Source organism: Aedes aegypti, chromosome 1 (assembly GCF_002204515.2).
Source record: "Aedes aegypti strain LVP_AGWG chromosome 1, AaegL5.0 Primary Assembly, whole genome shotgun sequence".
Classification (NCBI taxonomy): domain Eukaryota; kingdom Metazoa; phylum Arthropoda; class Insecta; order Diptera; family Culicidae; genus Aedes; species Aedes aegypti.
Window position 1 is genome coordinate 43573033 of NC_035107.1, and position 19376 is coordinate 43592408.

Sequence of the window (19376 nt, forward strand, 5' to 3'; positions counted from 1 at the left end):
TGTTCTCAAATAAATGTGCTTATAGAGCCAATAATAAGCGTTTTACACAGGGCAAATTGACAATGGTGATTCATTTAGGCATGCTTGCATTCATCGTTGTTCTGTTTGCATTTTTATTGAAAACTGATTTAGTTTCTGTGTTCTGCGATAATGGGTCGCGAGGTTTTTTGCCGAAGTTTTTAACGAAATAATTGATCTATGAAATTAGATAAGCCTTTATCAAGCAACAGTGTAGAAATGTTATTTCCCCTTGCAAGTTGGTCCCTAAGCTGGTTACATAATCCATAAAAGGAGATATTCACAGCTAGTACACGTATGTTATCATTATTATCATACGTCATAAGTGTGTTCATAATAATAGTAGTGATAGCCGATTTTCATACAAAATACTCAACTTTGGCATACTGTTACTTTGTTTCCCTATGAGCAATCGGCTTTAAATTTAGAAAAATTCAAAAACTCAAAATACAGCAGATATATAAATAATGAAAACTACTATTATTTTGAACAATTTCGCCTGGTGCTTAACTTTTTAACCGGTAGTGTGAAAATTAACAAATTATGTGACAATGATATTGACTATATTTGTAGTTTACTGCCGAAATTTCATGCCGATTGCTCCTATGGAAAGAAAGTACCAACTGTACATCTCCATCAAGCACTGCTTCAGCACCAACAAATCTGAACTTCCTTCTTTGTCTACATGCAACCATATACGTTTGAGTAGAGTACATGATATGACAAGCTTATCTTAGTTGTCCACCTTTAAAATAGTGAAACTTTGCTTTACTGCACTGCGGATGATTTCAATAAAGTCATCGTCTGCAAAATCAAGGAGTATATGCGACAAAACGCAATATTGAACAGTAAATTCTGAAACTCATCTCCTTCCATTCCATGTAATTTTCAAAAAAAAAAAATAGGCTTCTCGTCTACAATTCTTACACTTCATTGTATTTGCCAGCCTATCAGCTTTATGTTTTATTTTTAAGCCTTTGATAATACCTGCAGCAGCTAGAATTTCGTTACTGAGTCGATCGTGATCTAGAAATCAATATACAGATTGACGATGAATTCCGAAAAAAGAGTGGAATTCCTGGTGATGTTGATCTAAAGTAGTAAATACTTATTGAGGATTTGTTTCAAGTTGTTAAAGACTTTGTTAATTTTCGAACACTTGGACATATGACAATCATGTTTCCCGTGTAGTTATAATACTGTTGTGGCTGGAGTATTGAAAAGGATATTTTTACACAGAATGGTGAGGGCAGAACTCGGCGGAAAACTAGACGTAAACATCAAGAGTAGTAAGTAGTAAGTAGTAGAAACATTTTTTTTAAGCAAAATAAATACGGCAGGCTTTGGTGGGCTGGTCACTTAATGTGAAAGTCGAAAAATAAGCTGTAAATTACTTATATTCAGCATTGAATGTTTCACGTTTATCGAAAGTAATATCAATTGTATTTAAGAATTGATTGCTTAGATTTCATTCTATTGAACTAAGCTAACTGGATTAAGCCATGTAAAACATACTTAAGCCACTCTGGTATGTTAAGTCAGTTTTAAATATTTCTAATTATAACAATGCTTACAGTTATATGCTAGTTGAGAACAGTTTGGCCAACTTTTTGAGCGTTTTTGTAGATTTTTTCAGTGCTAAAGCAAACTTTTATTAAGGATTATATTGAATTTTTAAGTCAAAAACTTCAAATCAAGATTTCTCGAGATTCCTCCTAGGGATTTTTTTAAAAATTGGTCCAGAGGTGCAGAATGACCTCAGAAATCGAGCCCTGTGCTCAGATTTGATGGACATTTTTTTTTGCATAATAACGGTCTATCGGGGCACCGTGCAAGCGCTATCATTATTAAAGCTATGAGATTCAAAATTTTGCCACTAGGCGGCGCTAGTGAGCGTGTAATTTTTGTTTTGCGGATGTCTCAGGATCCTGACCACTTATAAAGATGGCGTCTTCGGCAAAGTTATTCAGTAGCTCAAGAACTATCATTATTCTGGCCAAGAGGTTCGAGATTTGGCCACCAGGCGGCGCTAGTGAGCGTAGAATTTTTGTTTTGTGGATATCTCAGGATCCTGACCACTTAGAAAAATAACGCCTTCGGCGAAGTTGTTCAGAAGCTCAAGCGCTATCATTATAAAACCTATGCGATTCAAAATTTTGCCAAGGGCTATCATTATTTTTGTCAAAAGATATAAGGCTTTTCCCACCAGGCAGCGCTAGTAAGCACGATATTTTTTGTTTTGCGGATGTCTCAGGATCCTGGCCACTTAGAAAGATGACGCCTTCGGCAAAGTTATTCAGAAGCTCAAGGACTATCATTATTCTGGCCAAGAGGTTCGAGATTTGGCCACCAGGCGGCGCTAATGAGCGTAGAATTTTTGTTTTGCGGATATCTCAGGATCCTGGCCACTTAGAAAGATGACGCCTTCGGCAAAGTTATTCAGAAGCTCAAGCGCTATCATTATAAAAGCTATGCGATTCAAAATTTTGCCTCCTGGCGGCGCTAGTGAGTATGAAACTTTTGTTTTGCGGGATCCTGACTACATAAACATGGCGTCTTGGGCAAAGTTGAGCTTCTCAGCAAGTTTATCGAAGACGCCATCTTTCTAGGTAGTCAGGATCCTGATATATCCGCAAAACAAAAGTTTCATGCTCACGTGTGCCGCCTGGTGGCAAAATTTTGAATCTCATAGCTTTTATAATGATAGTCCTTGAGCTACTGAACAACTTTGCAGAAGGCGCCATATTTCTAAGTGGCCAGGATCCTAAGATAACCGCAAAACAAAAGTTTCATGCTCACTAGCATTACCTAGTGGTAGAATTCCGCAATTCAGTGATGGTGGTGCTAGCCCTTGAACTACTGAACAATTTTGCTGAACACCATGATCCTCTATTTTGAATACTTTGTAAGATATTGGTCATCTATAAAAACGGTCGTTAATCTGAATTTCGGTCGTTAAAAAGTGGTCGTAAAACGAACCGTCGGTAAAAAAACGGTCGTAAAAAGAGGTTGGACTGTAATACCATTCATTCTCTCGGTAATAACTTGGTGATAGAGCGTTCAAGAGCAGCAACCTTTACAGACCAAAACCATATCGAGCCATTCAGCTTGTCAGTGAATAGTTCAATTCACGGTGAAATTCTTGACATTAAAAAAAATGAAAACAACTATGCAAGTACCATCGTTGGGGGTGAGATTTGCGTAAGTTCTCATTTATTTTTAAATAACTTTCACAATTTGACTTGATATGTTCGGTTAAATATGAGAATACGTTGCAAATGCTGAACAAATAATTGAAATCTGATTATTTTCCTTTAAATAGGAATCATTTGAAAATTGGCCCAAACTCACCCCTTCGAGAAGGTGACATTGGGCCAAACAAACTACACTCAGGAAAACGAACTATCGATAAACATAGGAACCCCATATGAAAATTCGCCACTAGAAATTGGATTGAAATTCATAAATTTACGTCATGGAACCGAAATTTGAAAACAAAAATAGTTTTCGCGGCAACCTGGAATCAAACCAAGGGCCTTGCTTAGTTTTGTAACAAAAACTACCCAAAAACATGATTTTTTAAAGAAAAAATCGAATTTCTTTGGATTATTTAAGTTTGTTTTGCCGAATATTACATGTTTCATATTAAACTTATGTTTCTAAAGCATTTTGTTTGAATTACAAGTTGAATAGTGTATTTTTTTAACATGTGCAAATATATCATTGTTTCAAAATTATTTAAAAAATGTTGCCAAGTCCTTTTCAAAGGTTTAACAAATAAGGAAAACCAGTTTCAGCTTTAAGAATATTGTTTAACTGATAAAAATTAAAACGTTGAATAACTTGGTCAAAACAGTAAAATGCGGTGTATGCAAAGTTTGAACACAATTAAATAAGCTTCAAACCATGCAAAAAGATTTGGAATCGGTTGAGTATTCATGAAATTATGGTCAAACAAAGATATTTTTTCAGTTAAATAAAAAAAAATTGGAGTTAACTACTTTTTATTGTAACTAGTTTTGATTTTACACAAATTTGATGTTCTACAAAGTTTTCAAAAAAAATAATTTTTAAGGTAATGGTGCTGAAATTACCGAAGTTATGGTGACTTCACTGAAGGCCATTTTTTATAACTTGAAAATTCACCTCCAAGACGCTTGCACCTCTAAATTTAAATATTTTTGGCTCAAACTTCGAGGTTTCTCTACTAATATGATTCGAATTCAGAAGAGTACACGAATTTTTGGTTGTGAGAACTTTTGAAAAATAAGCCGCACCCTTAATAGACTGTAGCGCATGTGCGAGTAGCAAATAGGAGCATGCATGTAACTCATTCAAACGCAACTCTGAAATTCAAGTAATCCGATAATCGCGTTCCGTGGATTTTTCTTGCAGAGCACAATATTATGAATCAATTAACCATGACGTCACGCTGCAACTTCTAGGTTGGAAATTTATTACCATGACATGGCAATTTTCAAAGCTAAAATGCTGTCATAGTGAGATTGAATACAAAATTTATTCGATAAAATAAATGAAAATGAAATTAGGCAGTGTCCATTTATGACATAACGTTAAAATGTACAATTTTCGACCATTCCCCCTCCGCAACGGTCTTTGCATGAAAAAAAAAAAATGTGTTTGAGCCGCAACGTTTGAGCCTACTCCCCCTCCCCCTAGAGCGTTACGTAATATGTGGACAGCGCCTTAGTCTGCATAAATTTAGTGGCGTTTTGTATTCAATTTGAATCTCCGCTATTTTATTTCTAACTGCAATTATTTTCTCAGTGTAGTCTGTATTTTTCTGCATTGGCCCTTTCAACGAGTAGAACATAATGAGTGACGTTTAATTTCAGGAATTGTCAACAAATACGAAATGTTACCAATACATAAACTAGTTTTTGCGCAGTTTTGGATTGCCGAAGTGAACATTTTTGTTGCCGACAATAGTAATTGCATTGCCGATAAAAGAACAAGTGCCTCGTGACTTTGGTGAGGGAAAATAGAAGATTAAGAGAACAAAATAGTGTTTTAAGTATAACAATCAATAAACGAAGAGTGCTCAAGTGTAGTTCAGGTGTCTCCTACTAATTGTTGTGCTCCATTGTTGCGTAAAATTGCCTTCTAAAAAGTTCAGCTGCTTAGGCTGCCGACAATACGTAAGTTCCCCTATATGTCATGGGATGCCATTTAGCAAATTCAATCGAATTACGTTGATGACATGGTGGAAACACTGAGTTACTGTTCTTCTAATTGACATTGCAACTCCAGTGAGGCAGAGCATGTTTCTCAGCTTACTATTCTATAAATGCTTTCACAGTTTTAAATTGAGAGCTTTTTTTTAGCAAATTTGTTATATTTGTATTTGTCCAATGAAATCAATGCCTGTGTTGAATATTTGTTAATATACATATATTGATCAGTTTGATATTGCTCTCACGTAAATTCCATTTACGTAATTCGATTCAAGTAATATTACGTGCATGGAATCAAAGATGGTTAGAAGGAACCTTTTAATCATCTTTGATGGAATTCAAATGCATTTGAGGCTACGTAGCGTTCGTTATGAACTTACTTATGAATGCTTGGAAAACTCTGAACATTGATGATTCTGAGATATGTTTTCTAGAACTCATAAGCATCTAGGATTCAAATTTGTGAAGGAAACCAGTCCCCATACGATGAATAACGATGAAAATTAATCGACTCCTAAATGCATATCTACTTGATTTACAACTCTTTTTTCCAGTCACTGAGTGAGTGACCATCCCACGTAAGTCTGGCGGTCGCTGAAATTAGTACAACTTGTCTGCACAATATAAAGGTAAAATTGGGGTCTAACAAAAGATAGAACCGGATTGAGAAGTTAACAGAAAGGATCTAAAAATTTGACCTTAATTACACTCAGGGCCGCATTCATGTGGGGCCGAGGGGGGCATGACACCCGGGCCCCACATTTTAGAGGCCCCCATAAATACTACTTCACCATCAAAAATAAGAGTGATAAAACTTTTGAAAGATAACTTCAAACCAATGACACGATACCAGCTCTCTGAATCAAATCAAAAGATGTGTAGAATTCCAAACGAGTTCATAAATTCATGGAATTCTTTCTTACTTTTTCAACTTTTCTTGCAGACTAATAATAACTAGAGGTTTCATATATTTATATATGGTACAAACGTATATCTTTTATATCTTAAACATCAATGAAATACTAGCGAAGTACAAGAATTTCTTTAATCAAAATTGCAGTACAAGTTCATTGTATTGCCTTTGTTATCCAAAAGACACCTATACGTTAATATTTCCAGGGGACGATTTTGCCCTTTGAAGGAAGCATCACACTAGACAACGGACTAGCATGCAACGGCACAGTCGAAATACCTTCCTGACCAAGAATTGTCTGGACTGCAGTTCGATTCCCAACCCATGCTCCTTGGATCAATGCGGCTCATGCTTAGTAACACTAGCCGCACGGCCACGAAGCTCACAGTATGAATGCAGTAAACTATTTTTTATAAATATACCTTTAAATGGAGGAAACGTGGATGAATTCTTGAAGGAATCCACATTAACAGACAGAGGAATTCTTGTAGAGTTGCTAGAAAGTAAACTTGAACTATTTTTTTTTCAAACACTCTGGAATAAACCTGTGTGGATTTCATCAGAAGAAATTCTGAATAAATCTTTATAAGATCTCCTAGAGTAATAGCTGGGGAATTTGATTGAAGGATCAGTTGAAAAAAATACAGTATTGGACAAAACATTTGCAACTTTTTCGATTTTCCATACAAAATGACCAACTTTGGTAAGCTAGATCTCAGTTATGCATGGACCGATTCGAATGAAACTTTCACAGAACATCAGATATAACTTGAATTTTCACATACATTTTTGAATAATTTTTCCAATCATGAGTTTATAAGTAATAACGGTTTGACTAAAGTGTAATTTTCGACGAAAAATATAAAACTTTTTATCTCAAAATCTGATAGCCCTACACAAAAACTGTCTTCAGCAAACTTATTCATCTCGTCAAAATCTACAACTTTGCTGAAGATACCATGAAGCTATTCCTTCAATATGTTTAGTTATGTCAATTATAAAAAATCGCCAAAAAATTCACTTTAGTCAAACCGTTACTGCTTTTTAACTTGTGATTGGAAAAATCACTCAAAAATATATGTTAAAATTCAAGTTATGTCTGATATTCTGTGAAAATTTCATTCAAATCGGTCCATAAATAACTGAGATATAGTTCATCAAAGTTGTTCGTTTTGTATGGAAAATCGAAAAAGTTGCAAATGTTTTGTCCAATACTGTATGTTTCCCCATCTATTTATCGATAACAAATGGATGACCCGCAAAATTTCTGTGAATTTGTGTAGATTCTTTTTTGCTTCAAAGTGACCTGGCTAATCACAAAAAGTTTGTGGAGGAACTAAGGATGCTTCAAGAAAATGTTTCATAACGCAGAAACTCCATCAAATATCTCGTTGAAATTTCGTCAACAATTCAGCAAAATAAAAAACGTCATGATCTGCTCTAAATATGTTTATGAATGATGTTACAAAATATCAGTAGGAATTCGATCGAATCATTTTCCAGTAATTAATCAACAGTTGACAACCGCTCTCCGTGCGCGACAGACGTATTTCTCTTAGCAGATCTTTCTCGTTCAGTTTTTTCTATTGCGAATCCTGTACCGACAATTTTGCATTTGTTGTAAAATGTCTGTGTACAGAAAGAACACCCTGGTCGTGGACTTTAGTGTACTGCCAAAGCGACCACCTTTGGACCAGGTAGAAGAGTTCCTGAAAAAGTTCATGAAGCTCGACATGGCCGACGTGAAGAGCATTCAATTACACAATCTAAATAAGTGCGTGTATATTGAAATGATCGACGCCAGCGTAGCTCCCTGGCTGCACAAGCAACACCATTTGCAGTACTGCTTTGTGCATGAGGGAGTAACATACTACATTCCCGTCTACGTAGATGGCCCAACGACAACGGTGAGGATCCTCGATCTTCCACCGCATATGTCGAACGATGTCATTACTAAACACTTGCAGCAGTACGGAAAAGTGATTTCAATGCAGAACGAAGTCTGGAAGCACTTTTTTCCGGGCGTGCCAAATGGTGTCCGTATAGTGAGAATGCGAATAGAAAAAAAAATGCCGACTTGTATTGTGATCGAAAATCACAGCACCGTCATCAACTTCCCAAACAATCAGTCGGCTCGTGTCGACCCAAAGCCGCAAGCACAAAAACCTTCAAGCGATGCCAATGAGCAAACAAAAAACAACCAACAGCACATTCGCCGCGATGCCACTGTTCCATCAACGACCGATACTGACGGGTCAAACACAAGCGAAGCAGAATCAGATGACGAACACGAGAAGACTGGAAAGAAACAAAATGATGATCAACACGGAAGCGAAACAACGGAGCTCGAATCTGGGAAGCGGCGGTTGTCAACTGAAGCGATTGAAAGAGTTGAAAATGAATCGAAGCGTACCTGCAACCAGAGTGAACCCGGTACAGAGTGGAGAGTTCACAACACAAGGTCGAGAAAAAACAAAAAGTGCGATGTAAATCTGTAATGTTGGTTGAATAAAAAATAATTTTTGAATGACATGAATGCACCACAGCGGTGTAAAGTGTCACTAATTAAAAAAAAAAAAAAAAAGTAATTAATCAAGAACTACCTCCAGAAATATCAACGCCAATTCTGCTTCAGCCAAAAACTTCAAGAAAGTATGTAATACGTATAACACAGCGTAACAAAAAATGTCATTTTTGCGTGTCTGAAGCATCAAATTATGTGCGTGTCTGAAGCATCAAATTATGTGGGGTTGCTGAATCTGATGCCATTTTCAGAAATGTTCCAGCACATCGCAATTTTTAGCTACAGGTCGCCAAAGTTGTGTAAAACACTGGTTTTATTGTTGTTAACTAAAATTTGAAGTATAATTTATCAAACTTTTTTTGATCTAATCCACCAAGAATAGCATTTAAACTTTCATTTTAGATAACATTTGGTTGAAATTGCACGATTCAGCTGGCAAACTTGCATGCAAGTTGGCTGATATTGTCAAATTTTGCCTTTTCAACAGCGAATATCTCAAAAACTAGGCGTGCTATGATATTTTTGAAAACGTATGTATTGTATGTATATTATTGTATATGTATATGTATATGTATTATTATTATTATTTTTTATTTCATCCTGTCTCTACACCTCATTCGACTCGTCTCGCCTCACATGCCGCGCAGAATAAGCATAATTGCATCTGATTCTAGATCCGTTGTGCGATCTGATTCCGACAGGGACTGTCCATTAAGCACGTGATCAGTTTTTTGGGATTCCAGGCCACCCCCCTCCCCCCTCGCGGTCATTTGTCCATACACAAATTTATAAAATTCGTATGGATCGCGATCATTGGCCAGACCCTCCCTCTCCCCATGAATGACCATGTGATTTATGGGCGACCCCACACAGGCTGGCGATTCTGATTTGGAATCGAATAGTCCAACATTTGTGCTGTGCTGTCTTACCTGATATCGATGGAAGCGTGAAAACTTGTGGCATTCCTGGGTAGGTATACTGCTTCGCGACTAAAAATGGGTGAACCAACGTGCGAAGTTCGATTTTTGACCAACTTCGCAGCGTCGCGAGTCACTTCGCTATAGTGCGCATCTATGCCCTCCGCCGTGTGCATTATGCGCACTATTTAAAAGTGACTCGCGACGCGGCGAAGTTGGTCAAAAATCGAACTTCGCACGTTGGTTCACCCATTTTTAGTCGCGAAGCAGTATACTACTGTATCACAGCCTAGGTGATTGAAAAATACTGAATTGATACAACGCATGGATGTGTGCCCATGTGGGTTCTCTTGAAATGTTTGTTTGTGCTTTTAGAGTTCATCCAGCTCAAATAGCATTTTTCGAAATAGCAAAAAATGTTGTAGGCAACTCGTTGCAAAACTCGATTTTTTCAACACTTGTTGTATTTATAAATGTACAACTCGTGCTGAAAAAAATATCATTTTGCAACTTGTTGCCTAAATAACGTTATTATAGTTCATGTAATTTCACAAATGAAGTTTAACCCTCGTGTGCAATCTTTACACTTGATTGTATATAGCAGCTTAATCAGCTTTCCTAGTTAAAGTTAAAATATTTCCCGCCACAGATAGATTTTTGTCACTGAGTTGAACGCAACCTTGAAATCAATAAACAGATGACAATGAATCTTTTAAAAACAGTAAGTACATGGTAACATGGGAGTCCAGGTGATGTTCAAACGTTGGTAGTACTTATTGGGGATTTTTTTTGAAGTTGTTGAAGACTATGTTAATCTTGGAACACTTTTGACATGTGGCAATGATGCTCTACGTGTAGTCAAGACCCTTTTGTGGCTGAGACTACAGAATACGTTAATTTAAACGTTTAGTGCTGAGGACAACACTCGGTGGAAAACTAGACGTATACACGTGCTAATATTATTGAGAAAAACAAATACGGCAGACTTCAATGGGCCGGTCACTTAGTGTGAAAGTCGAAAAATAAGCACATAATATACATTATATTGAAATCTTTTTTTAGATTTCATTGCATTGAACTAAGCTTACTGATTTAAGCCATATAAAAGCATACTCTAACCACTCTGGTAAGTTAAGTCAGTTGCAAATATTTAAAATTATAACAACTATTACAATTATACACTAATTAAGAACAGTTAAGCCATCTTTTAAAGTGATTTTTTTTGTGATTTTGTTTAAATTTTATATAAATTATATTGAAATTTTAAGTTAAAAATTTTAAACCAAGATTTCTAGAGATTCCGCCTAGGGATTTTATTTAAAAATTGTCCTGGAGGTGTAGAATGACTTCAGGAATCGAGCCCTGTACCAATATGAGTGGACTTTTTTTTCACATAATAACGGTCTGTCGGGGCACCATGGATAAGCGATCAAAAGATGGCGATATTTGGTCATTCTTGACTAAACACGTATTATCAAAGACGCTGAGGACGGTGAAACTCGAAACAACTGGCAATCAAACTAAAATACATAAAATGGGCTATTTGGGGAACTGGCGTAGTTAGACAACCAGTGTTACTTAAGACCGAAGAATCTTCAGCATCTTCACAGCTGTCATGGAAAGGATATTGGGCTTGTTGGATAAGGCTCTGAGAATCACCTATGGTTGGTAATGCGATCCATGATATATTCACGCCTAACAAAATCCATGGTATAAATCGATAACAACATTGTACGACAAACCACTGTATGTTTCTTTAGATATGTGCTCTTGATATTTTAAGGTATGCCTTCGATTCATTTTCACTCTAAACGAGGAATAATGTATGCATCCATAATTTTATATAAAAAATCAAGCTAGATTTATTCACGCCTCCCCCCTCTTATAGCGCAACAAAATTTACGCGGTTCCCAATTAAAAAGTGCATTTTTTCGGATTGTTTAATATTGGTCACTTCTTATTACAAGTATCGGATGCAAAACACCGTAAGGCATTAACTTAATCTTTACAACACTGGGACCGACATCAAAGATTCAAAATTCTATAGTTTAAGTTAATTTTAGGAAAAATCACAATTCATAATCAAAAGTTCATGCATTTATTATTTTGAATTTAATGGTGATTCCGGATTTAGATCAAAATTTGTTGGGGTATCTAGAGTATATAGAAATGGAAAAGCACAACAGTACTTTTTGCGAGAAATCAAAAAATAAGGCTAACATAATATTTCGCTCATTGAAAGACGGATTCTAGTTTTTTTTTACTGAGCTGAACGCAACCTAGAAATCAATAAACAGATTGACGATGAATCCCGAAAAACATAAAACGAAGTAAATGGTTGCAGTTATATAGAGTGAAAGTCCTAGTGAAGTTGATACTTAAGTAGTATTTAATGGGGGTTTGTTTGAAGTTGTTAATGACTTTGTTCATCTTCGAACACTTGTGACATATGACAATCATGTTTCCCGTGTAGTTATAATCCTGTAGAGGCCTAGAATGTTGAACAGGATATTGTTTAGGTAAAGTGTAATACTCGGTGGAAAACTAGACGTAAACATCAAGAGTAGTACCAGATGAACAAAGAACAAAATTTTATTAAGCAAAATAAATACGGCAGACTTTGGTGGGCTGGTCACTTAGTGTGAAAGTCGGAAAATAAGCTGTTAGTTAATAATATTCACCATAGAATGTTTATGTTTATCGAGGTGGTAGGTCATTTGGCATAAGATGACACTTTGTTCAACAATCATATGCTCTTGAATAAACTGAAGCATATTAGGAAAAATATAATTAATATATTAATTATTTATCCAGAAATTACCCTTCTATCAAATATTAATTCTTCTCTTGAGTTTTGCTATTAGATTTTGATATATTTAGCACAAATTTACCCTTCTTTCAAACGTTTTATGTTTTTTTTTTCTAAATATAATGTAACCATAATTATAGGTATAAAAAACTGTTGATTTAATATTTAAATACATTTCGCCTTCTTTTTTACAAAGGCCGTTCTATGAAGCTATATTTTTTAAATATTTTATTTACAAAAGGGCGGCATTCGATAACATTGATCTGTTTAAGTTAACAGCACAAGGAGACTTCGATTACTGCAGTTACTTCGATGGGTTGTGCTACTTTTCCCTGAATGTCGGTTCTCCGAATGTCGTTTTCCCGAACGCCAGTTCCTCGAGAGCCAGTTTCTCGAATATCTTGTTTCCCCGATTAGCCCATTTCCCGAAAAGTTTTTAGCACTCATACCTGTCGTAACTTTATACATTTCGGGGTGGTGAACGAACTGGCCATCTAATATGCACCCTTCTTCATTTAATCGGCGGTTCTTTTAAGTTTTACCGTCCTCAGCATTTTTGCCAATATGTGTATAGCCGAGAATGATGGAATAACTCCTTCTTTCGATTGCTTATCGTTCTTTCTCGTTCACTATCCAGCCACTGAAGACTATTATAGCACCTATTTAAACTGCACCACTTTTCGAGGAAACTGGCAGGTTATTCGAGGAACTGGCATTCGGAGAACCGACATTCGAAGAAACGACATTCGGGGAAATGTAGCACAATCACTTCGATGATTCTGAACGCAATTGTTGATGTCTTTTCGTTTTATTATGCCGCAATATTTTTTTGCGTCCAATCTTCTTCTTCTTCTTTCTTCTTTCTGGCGTTACGTCCCCACTGGGACAGGGCCTGTTTCTCAGCTTAGTGTTCTTATGAGCACTTCCACAGTTATTAACTGAGAGCTTACTATGCCAATGACCATTTTTGCATGTGTGTATCCGTGTGGCAGGTACGAAGATACTCTATGTCCTGGGAAGTCGAGAAAATTTCCTTTACGAAAAGATCCTCGACCGGTGGGATTCGAACCTACGACCCTCAGCTTGGTCTTGCTGAATAGCTGCGCGTTTACCGCTACGGCTATCTGGGCCTCAATCTTCTATTGGTTTAATAATAAATTTTGCCTTCTTTTATAAATAGGCTGTTCTTCATATTTATACTGTTTTAAATTTTATTACTTAGTAAATCTAAATATTAACCATTTTAATATATTGCTGTTTTATCAATTCTTGCAAGACGTGCTGTTATTTGTTTTTTTATGTACACTTTCAAAATGAAATTTAATATTGAATTGTTGAAAAGTTTTGCCACAGATAATTTCTTTTAAAAATGTGCTGTTTATTTGAGTTATACCGTGAGAAGATTTTTTTTGTGTAAGAGCCTTAAACATTTTAAACAAAAAATAATATGCTCTCGTACATAAGCTATTTTTGCATTATGCTGCAGTAATAGATCTTTGGATAAGACCTTTTACTATTTAGCGAATAAATTTTCCCTTCCTTTAGCAAATAATTTTTATCAAGTGTTACGTCCGAACTGAGACAAAGCTTGATTTGCAGCGAAATGTTCTATGAGCGTTCCCTTTGCGAGTTTTCTTTGCTAATTTACTATTTTCAAATATGTTTATCGCAACAAGCATTAAAAATGCCGATTCTAAGTCAATCATTATGCCAAACGACCTTATGCCAAACGACTTTATGCCAAACGGGGTACAATCGTTTATCGAACGTAACATCAATAGTATATTAATATTTATTTCTTTGATTTCATTCTATATAACGAAGCTTACTGGTTTACGCCATGTAAAAACATACTTATGCCACTCTGGTAAGTTAAGTCAGTAGTAAATATTTCTAATTATAACATCTGTAACAATGTTATACTAGTTGAGAACAATTTGGCCAACTTTTTGAGCGTTTTTGTAGATTTTTTCAGTGCTTTTGCAAAATTTTAATATGGATAATATTGAAATTTTCAGTCAAAAACTTCAAAACGTGAATTCTCGAAATTCCTCCTAGGGATTTTTTTTTTAAATTGGTCCAGAGGTGCTGAATGACCCCAGGAATCGAGCCCTGTGCTCAGATTTGATGGACAATTTTTTTTGCATAATAACGGTCTGTCGGGGCACCGTGGGATTGTTTGAACGAACATGGATAAACTGTTCACTCTAATTTGCAGTTCCTCAATGCTATGTTGTCCAGGTTCAGGACTTTTTCATAATTTTCAAATAATTTTTAAAATACTTTTGAGGTTTAAGTTTTATTGATAATTTGATTCTGAAGCCAGATTTAAACCAAGCATCTTAAATTACATAATCTCAAAACTTATCAAAAATCCAATTCTTAAGAAATGGTCCAGAAATTGCTTCACAGATTTTTGAAAACGCTCATTTATCCAGTATTTGCTCAAGTGAATTACCGGAAATACCCCTAGTTACTTCCACATGGGTTACTTTTAAAAAAATCTTCCCTCGGTATTTTTCCATTCATTTTCCCAGTCATTTATAGAGTGATTCATCCAAGAATTAATCCACAATTTCTCCAGGATTTGTTTTAGGAACGCACTGTTAAACTCGACTAGGGAATCCTTGTTAAGTTCCTCCAGCAATATCTCTTAGAATTTATTACTCTTGCAGTTCTTCCAGATTTATCTCGATTGATTTATCAAGTATAGTTCATGTATTCCTTAAATTTTAATTTAATTTTATACTTCAGCAAATACATTCCGAAAGAGGTGCGCTTTGCGAAAGAGGACCACGTGATTATTGAGCTGAAATCGAATTCAGGTTAACTTATGCGTCCATGAGTCCTCTCAAGGTGTAGGGGTAACGCGCCCTATTTCAGGAACAGGGAGTCGTGAGTTCGATTCTCACCAAAAAGACGTGTAACTTCGCAAATTTCACATCCATTTGTGTTTGGCTGAAGCAGTAAAAATAATATTTTCTCCTTTCAGTATTTTTCATAGTATTATGAAGTTAAAATAGAATTAAAAACAGTCGAAATTTTTACAATATTTTACAAAAGTTGCTGAAGATTACGCCCGAGTGTCGCAACGCACCATACGTTGTACACGGCAATTGAGAGAAAAGCGGGAAGTTTATTGCAGGTATGGGGAACCTGATTATTTTTGGCAGTTTCGTTCTCTTCGTCATGGCACATCCCGAGTAACACACATGTTATAATACAGGCATATCAACAGATATATGACTAGATCTTGTCATATAATAGTTATTTTGCTTCTAATATAACATGTGTGCTACTTGGGATATTTGTCACCCAAATCGACTGCAGTTTAGTAGTAAGATGCACGTAGTATAATTAAAATTATGTAAAGCCCGATGGGTTATGAAAAGACCCTTCTTTCCTGTTAACGCTACGTGTTGGATTACCAAAATTATCACTAAACAAAAAAAAATCGCGGAATATTCAGAAAAAATTCGTTTCGTTTCCAAATATTTCGTGAGGATTTGAATTTTGTATCGGTTTTTACGGAATATTTCAACCGTCGTTTCGTTTCGCTATGAACAGTTTTGGAAATTCCGCATATCGTTTCCTTTTGTATCGAAATTGAAAATACTCATACCGCATACCCCTACATTTAATCATAAAAAATGGGTTTCAATTTTGGCGACCGAAAACGGAATTCCTCTAGTTAGGAGCAGGGCTACTTGGGCACATCTATGATTCACTTTGGCATGGAACTTTGCAATCAGAAGCACTGCAATACGATTAAATAAAAACTAAGTAGCTTTCGGAAAACCCTACTACCGAAGGGAATCAAAACTGCCAATAGGATTCGGCTTCTTATGCATTGGAAATTGTGTGGCATACCTCATACCAAAGTTTGCCTGTGGCGGTCTATCAAAGTTCGAAGATGAACTATCTGACAGAACTTCAGACAACTAGGGAACTGGTTGTGCAAAACCTCACGTTTTGATAAGTTCATGTCGAAGAAGCTCGCTCTTTAAATTCATTTCAGCGAAACGGTAGCTGATAAGATTATCCCAACTTTCCAAAGCAAACTCCTCACTTTGTTTTAGTTTTCAGCTAAATTATCTAATATGTATTTGAAACTGGTGAAGACCAGAATTAAGATAAAAACGGGTGTGCCTCGCTTTTACAGCAGAGCTTTTCAATGCTCATCAATCAGTAATCAGCGAGTTTTTATTTGTGTTTTATTCAGTTCTAGTCGGATGAAGTTCTGCAATTCCATTAGTTTATAGTTTATCTTTGATACGATATGTTTCATTAGATAGGGTTTTGTCAAACTGTATCATATAAATTTTGTGGAATGATGAATCATTCGATTCCATTGATGTTTCAAACCACAATCAAAAGCTTAAGATCTTGCATTCGAATGTCAACATTTTAATAATTTGTGAGCACAAAATCAGTAGAAGGAATTCAAAATCGAAAATAGCTCACCTAGTTCTTCGATCTCTTATTGCGGTATTCCAAAAATGCTCTGTACTCACTGCAGAAAAAACTCACTTTCAAATTCAGTTCACTGGAAATTGTTTCGCTATTGTGTTTCTTCAGCAAGACACATTCCAAACGTTGCACTCCGTCTTCACAGCAAGATAATAATGTAAAAATGATTTTATCCTCTCAACGGTCTGATTGAATTCGAGAGGGTTCACTTCCTTGTATTTCCCTCGTACAAAAGCCACTCAACACGTTTTCATCGAATGATGTATCACTTTTCAATGGAAACGCACGCGCTTCTACTTATTACACTTATCTTGTCAAGACGAAACTCCAACGAGGGAAGCTTGCACCAACATCCAACAGAGATGATCCCTGTAATAATCCTTGTGGGAGTTGTAATCCTGTAGCCTCCTTCTGACACTGACTGTACCGTTCCACTACTACTGGTCCAGAGCACTGGAAAATTTCCACGACCGAACGCACCGACGGCTGAACGCAAACTGATGATAACAGTCACCGCATCCTGCGATGGATGCTGGCCCTGCCATATCGAGATAAGATTCAACAGATGCTCCATCCGCCATCAACACAGCATTCGCTCAGCAGCCGTCTCGTTGCACTTCCGAGCCGTTGCTCCGTTCCCGGTCTCTGGTGACCGAACGCAAACCACGTGCAGAAAGCCGAACTCAGCCGAACGGCGCCGGCGCCTGCAAGGTCAAAGAAAGTGAAATGCAAACGCTCTCACTTTCGGCCGACTCGGGTTGACACAGGAGAAAGTGACGGAACTGGTACGAGAAGGTGTGGTGGAAATTGGTGAGGAAAATTATGACCGTTTGAATGGGACCCCCTCCTTAGCATCCTTCCATACCTATAGAGAGCTGCTATATTGGAAGCTAATGGGAAGAACTGATTGCTCGCTTTCGGCCACGGATGGATGGCGGCTCTGTAGGATTTCCGAAGCCGATGGTGGTCAAGTGGATAAGCATGTGTGAGGATCAAGGGTTACAATCATTGTAATGAAAGCAGTATTAACCGGCGATATTGTTGTCAATAAAAAGGTGGATTTTATCGATTTCGGGTAAGAAAGGTGGAGTTAATGTTCTTTTATGTATTGTAATTAATCATTAGAGTTCTTCTGACAAATTGAGAAAATAATTGTGGGAGTTAGTGAGACTTGGACCTCTCCTTCTGGAAACAGGTTTCTGGCCACCAGTCAACCTAAGTGGAATCTACTATGGAGACGTGGCGAGGATTTTACGTTGGGCTCTTATGAATCTCTTAAAACAACCACAGGTCTAAAACCAGCTTTGTACAAGCGACTCGTGCCGCTTTCAAAGCACTAGCCCATCATCAGGAGTGCCATCCGGCACATTAAGACCAATGCCAGTGAGGTCTTAATTATGGTATACCAGATGCATACGTACCCGGACTGATTTTTTTAAATTTATAGTAGGGTACAAAAAAGCTTCAAAAGCCTGGTCTGTTGTGTATTGGCACGGTGTGGGACTAGGGTTACCATATTTGCTCTCACTGAAAAGAGTACATTTTTTCAACTCTGTAAAAGAGTACTTAAGAGTACACTTAGCCTACCTTGAAAAATTTTAAATGCACTACTAATTAATAATTTCGACATTTTCTTGCAAAAAAAAAAGTTTGATTCTTAAGGCCCAAACGCAATGATAGCGGAACAGAAACGGAAAGCGGAACCGGTTCGCCAGCATGAAACACACCGTCTTGACTGAGCTGTCAACGAACGGAAGTGAACCAAGTCTGAGTCGACAAACATGCTATAGTTCATGCTGACGAACCGGTTCCGCTTTCCGTTGCCGTTCCACTATCATTGCGTTTGGGCCTTAATCACAGCCACTTTTCATACATTTCAATTAAAATTAAGTTTTTCAGGGAGACACTATTCTCAACTTTTCATCAAATATTTTACGAAATTTAACTCTTATTTTTCTCATGCTATACTTTCTTACTTAATATAATATTGACTCTAGGTGAAGAGTTCTGTTTGATCTTTCGACCTTGACACTTGCTTTTCCCGGGGCAAGCGACGAGAGCAGAATCAAACATGTCGCGCGTCGGTCTCGTAAGTGAAAAAGTAGCGTGATCGGTGAGTTCGGTTGAAGAAAGTGAAAAAGTGCCGCGATCGGTTAGTTCTGTTTGATCTTTCGACCTTGACACTTGCTTTTGCCGGGGCGAGCGACGAGGGCAGGATCAAACATGTCGCGCGTCGGTCTCGTAAGTGAAAAAGTGGCGTGATCGGTGAGTTCGGTTGAAGAAAGTGAAAAAGTGCCGCGATCGGTTAGTTCTGTTTGATCTTTCGACCTTGACACTTGCATTTGCCGGGGCGAGCGACGAGGGCAGGATCAAACATGTCGCGCGTTGGTCTAGTAAGTGAAAAAGTGGCGTGATCGGTGAGTTCGGTTGGAGTAACTGAAAAAGTGCCGCGATCGGTTAGTTCTGTTTGATCCTTCGACCTTGACGCATGCTCCTGGGCAGTGCGTCAAGAAAGCCCGAACAGTTTTTT

At 37.0% G+C, this 19376-nt stretch overlaps 1 protein-coding gene across 1 annotated transcript in view; it reads right to left on the bottom strand.

Annotated features, from left to right (window-relative positions):
• LOC5573036 overlaps positions 1–17329 on the bottom strand; it is a 167943-nt gene extending 150614 nt beyond the window's left edge. The window contains exon 1 of the mRNA XM_021838420.1: positions 16841–17329. The gene's annotated coding sequence lies outside the window, so the exon portion shown is untranslated. The remainder of the gene's footprint in view (positions 1–16840) is intronic.
• Positions 17330–19376: the final 2047 nt, after the last annotated feature.